Below are 5,283 nucleotides of genomic sequence, written 5' to 3' on the forward strand. Positions count from 1 at the left end.
GTAAATATCCCAAAATTGAAATATCCCTAAATTTTTGATATCGTGAACCTTCTCTATAAATATACGTTCTCTGCCACTAATATGTTGTAACATGTAAAATTATTTAAAGCTCTAACAAACCTGACGTTATTTTACAAAGAGAAGCATAAAATAGCTCTGTTTTATCATTTGTAATAACAATTGACAATTTAAAACAAATAAATTTACCAAGTAATTATTTTTTGCTTATAATATTTCACATTGAATAAAATATTAAAATTTCATTGAAGTGAAAGGTATTATAATGACAACAACGAAATTCTGTGCATAAAAAATGGACAGCTATGGGGTTGTGTATATGTCGGCTATAATTATGTCACTGCCCTCTTGCAAATGTTGATGTATGTAGCAGTCTTCACGCCATTTACAGTCTTCGCCATTTACAGTCGTATGTCGTACAGTCATGTCGTGTCGCTCCCTAAGTGTTCAGCACGAGTACAGAAAATTTTCTGCTGTATTGATTTGAATAGTGTGTAGCAAAGCATATATAAAATTTCATTCATTGAAGTATGAATCATTTACAGGTATTTTGTGCTAATGTGAACGTTCATGAAAATCATTTATAAACTGATCGCTAGTGATTCAAAGTTGTTCTCTATCGCTGATTTGTAGACAAACGGTTCGATTTGTGTTCAATACTCGATTATGAGCAAAAATTTATTACCCGTTGCAGATCTCTGATAGATATGTATGTATATTAGAAGCCAAATAACGTGACTGTAGTAATAACGGTAAGTGTATTCATAGATATATTCATAGATATATAAAGATAGATAGATAAAATAATTGAGGAATGCACAGCGACCTTAGGTCTATTGTGCCTTCTCCTGACTCACAGGAACTCACTTAGCCCCAGCATATTGATGAAGTCCAATATCCTACTGGGTGCTAACGAGGCGATGTGATCCCTTTCCAGATACATAGATCCAAGGGCCTTTCACCTGCGCCTACAGACTGAAACGCAGTCGATTAGCAGTTGCTCCGGGGTTTCAGGCTCCCTGTCGCAAAACCGATAGTTGGCACAAGATGATAAGCCCATGTTAAATAAATGCCTTTTCAACCTGTAGTGGCCGGTGTAAAATGCGACCAGAAGCCTAAGTTTGTCCCTTGGGAGGTTTATAATCAATTTGAACCTCTTCTGGTTATACCCCCCAACTAGCAGCTTGGCGTGTCGCAAACCATGCGCTCGCTGCCAATGCCTTTCCCTGTGCGCTCTTTCTTCCTTGCGGAGCAGCTCCTTCACAGCATGGGGACCCGTCATGCAAACACATGTTAGCCGCTGAAGCTTCGATAGTGGGGTTACCACCGAAGCTTGGGGTTACCACTCATCTAACACACTTGTCGCTTTGGTCCGACCCCGTCGAAACAGCACGTTTCCTGGGCCTCCCGTTAGATGACATCGACGACAACACTGATAACCCTCACCATCCCAACGGGGACTGATAACCGTTAAAACAACAACAACAACGCTACCGGAGGCCCAGGATACCGCCCCGTATGTATTGATCGGTCGCACAGTCATGGTGTACAACCACTTAACGATCTTTGGCTTACAGCCCCAGGATTTACCCGCCAGCCGTTTGCACACCATTAATGCTTTTGTTGCTTTGACTAGCGTTCACGTGCAGGGTAGAATCCAGCGTAAGACCCAGGTATTTAACCTTGCTAGTCATCTCGATCTCTGTGCCCTCAAGTGTGAGGTTCCTCAAGCCGGGTAGGGAAAGGGATTACGGTTATCTTTGAGAGGTTAATATTTAGTTCCACTCCCCCGCACCACCCTTTTGCCAGATTTAGACCTTGTTGCAGTAGGTCACAGAGAGTATCCTCAAGTTTGCCTCTTGCTGTTATCACAATGTCGTCCGCATACCCTTGGCATCGAATCCCATTGTCGGTTAGCAATGCTAACAGTTCGTCCACGACAAGGCTCCACAGTAGTGGTGATAGCACACCTCTCTGGGGGCAGCCTCTTGTCGCACCCAGATGGATCTTTGTTTCACCTACCCTGGTCTCGGCGATCGTGGTGCGCAGCACGGCCTGAATCCATCTGCGCACCGGTGCTGCCACACTCCTTCTCTCCATCGCCCTGGCTACACTCTTGTGAGATGTGTTGTCGAAGGCACCTTCGATGTCTAGGAAGGCACATATCATCATGTGTTCATAGCGGATGCGTCTCCCTGGTAACTAGACTCTTCTTCGCGGAGCCGACAGATATAATATCGCAGCCATTTTAGCCAGATTGTCACCAATATCATTTCCCTCAATACCCTTGCACCAACGGATTCGTTCTGGCTTGCAGTACCTTGTAGCTGCAGCATTAAAATTTGCTGTGCACTCCAGTATTATTGCCGATTACATTTAAAGCGATACTGCCTAGAGTGTAGATTGAATGTCGTTAAAAATTCGTTCTCTTAAAAGTTTTAAGCACATTTTTTCACTCTGCCGATATTGAGTAATGACTTTCATAAATACATAATTTTATTTTCACGGTGTTTAAATATACGATCGATACTTAGCATTCGATAAAAAAATATATATCAGAATTAGCGAACTAAAAATGTGTAAATTAAAAATTTCAACTTAATCCGATATTTTTTTTATTTTATTTTTTTTTATTTTATAAAAGCTTACATAATAATACAATTATTATACAAACTAAGAAAATACGCAGCACTAGCATCATGGGCTATCGGCCGATCCGATATTATTCATTCATTCTGATATCTTTGGTAAATCTTAGTAAATTTCCTATAATTAGAAAAAATTGTATTGTATAAGCTCCTTGTAATCGTAAATTTCCATTTTTTATGTTATGCGAGAGGGTTAAAGTCGATTATTAGTATATAAAGAGTGTGGTTATCTCTAAAAAACTTTACTCTATTCGAACGTGGTGTGCTCGGATTTTTCTGGTTGCTTAGAACTTTAAAGCATTTATTGAGGTTTTGTGTTTTGCACGTTTTAGTGTACTGACATCGGCATTTAATACTTCTTAATAAATACTTTGAAAGCTTACTTACGACAAAGAAAACTAAACAACGTAAGTAAAATTATCTTATAAGCATTACATAATGTGGACCGGTATTAGCCGGCGAATATCTGGAATATTCGATTGAATTTATATTCAAATATAAAATTTGTATACATATATATTTACTTAGGAGAAAATATCTTCCATCTGTTTAGTGTCACAAGTTGTAAATTAAAGGTTTTAAACTTGTAATGAAGGTAACAAAAATAAAAAGGAAAGAAAATAAATAAGGGTTGATCTTTGGTCATTTAAAAGATATTAAAATTTTAAATGCATTACTAAATAACATTCATCTAGTTTCAAAAGTGGAGAACAACTATGGAAATATTATGTTGTGAAAATATATGTTATATAGGCATGATTGTAAAAACACGTGCATATACTTGTTAAACTAGTTGGTCTTATTATATCTTAATAGTTTGCATACAAATTCTGTCAGAATTTCATATAATTTAAAGGCGGTTTTATGGTCAATAAACCAGCACATTAGAGAAATAAAATCATAACTATAAATCCAACTGTCTTAACCTCAAAATACATTGCTTAGATCCCAATTTTGTAGAGATTTATTGGATGTATGTCTGTATTATACGTATAATCCTATACCAATGTAGAAAGCTAGTTGGTTTCATAATATTTAGTATAAATTTCAATAATTAAAATAATTTTCGGGCATTTGAATTAAAAGCCCAACATCTATCAGGTTACAAATTTATTATATATTGATTTAATATGTATTTATAGAAACCATTAATACTCTTTTTGCTAATTTGTGATGATTTCGAACTTTCAACAGTTAATAAAGTGAATTAAACTTCTGCGTAAATATGTACGGATACACGGTATGTACGGATAGAGAAGATCCTTAAGATTAAGAAAATATACATATATAGTGACTTATGGTTTTTGAGATATTTGCATTTAAAGTTCAACAATTATTTAAAATGTTTCTCCCATTTACATATAAGGATTTTTATAGCTATATTTATAACTTTTACTATATCCACTAACACTTCACTAGATTAGTTTAGATGACATAGACTCACTTAGCCCTAGCGCATTGATGAAGTCTCATAAACTACCGGGTGCTAGTGAGACGATGCGATCCCTATCCGGAAACATGGAAACAAGGTCCTTAATCTTGAGTCTGCAGACTACTGTGCAGTCGACCAGCAGGTGTTCCGGTGTTTCAGGCTCCCTGAACCCCGAACCGGCAGTTAGCACAAGAGGATAGGCCCATGTAGCCTGAGTTTATTTCTGGGGAGGTTAATTACAACTTTGAACCTGCTCAAGTTGTACCCTCCAATTAGCAAAATGGCATGTCTCATACCGTGTGCCTGTTGACAATGCACTCCCCTGCCCATTCCTTCCTTGTGGAGTAGCTCCTTTATGGTATGGGCCCAACCCAGTAAATTATTCCGGTTCTACCATCTAATCTACTCTAACACTTCACTAAATCGTTTCAAGGAACTTATTTTATGTTAAATATTGCAAGAATAACTTTTATTTTACATTTAAGTTTTTTTCCATTATTTTTGTTTACACAATAACAAAAAGGTTGTATTCCAACTAATAACCAGTTCATATTTTACAGAAGAAACAAAATAAATAAAGATAAACAATATCCCAATGACATGAAATATATATCACATTAGATCTCCACATATAATTCCTTTCTGCATTGGCGGCCTTCTGTCGCGCTTAAAAAAAATAACCCTGGCCGATCCAACATCGGGGTTTATCAAGTTAATGAGAATTCTGAAAGATTTTACATTCCTCATCACACGATAATGAATTTAGTTATGACGTTATAATGACGTTTTTCTTATTTTTATTCCATTATAAAATGTGTTAACACTAATTTTTTGCTTGTTTACAACCATTCTCTTATTTTATGAATAAATGGATTTTAATTAAAGTTTGAAGTGTTAGTGGATATAAAAGTTAAAAATGTAAGTGTAAAATTTACTATAAATCAGAGAAACACGCATTTTAAATAGTTGATTTTTTTGAACTTTATATGCAAAAATCTCAAAAACCGTAAGTCACGGCAACTAAATATATACAGTGGACCAATAAAGTTTACATACACCCTTTATTCTTAACTAAAACATKTTYGCACATACATTTTCTAGTCTCATTCGACTGATTTTTTTTGCTAAATAGATAAATAAACATTCGTGCATTGTGATGCATTATCTTAATCCCGTTAAATTTAC

The 5,283-nt window shown here is 36.1% G+C and overlaps 1 protein-coding gene across 1 annotated transcript in view; it reads left to right on the forward strand.

The window, feature by feature from the left end:
* Window positions 1-2,884: 2,884 nt before the first annotated feature.
* The window catches only part of LOC108970114 (60 kDa heat shock protein, mitochondrial), an 8,419-nt gene continuing 6,020 nt past the window's right edge, over window positions 2,885-5,283 (forward strand). The window contains exon 1 of the mRNA XM_018935266.1: window positions 2,885-3,073. The gene's annotated coding sequence lies outside the window, so the exon portion shown is untranslated. The remainder of the gene's footprint in view (window positions 3,074-5,283) is intronic.

Source organism: Bactrocera latifrons, unplaced genomic scaffold (genome assembly GCF_001853355.1).
Source record: "Bactrocera latifrons isolate USDA-ARS-PBARC rearing strain unplaced genomic scaffold, ASM185335v1 scaffold_281, whole genome shotgun sequence".
Classification (NCBI taxonomy): Eukaryota; Metazoa; Arthropoda; class Insecta; order Diptera; family Tephritidae; genus Bactrocera; species Bactrocera latifrons.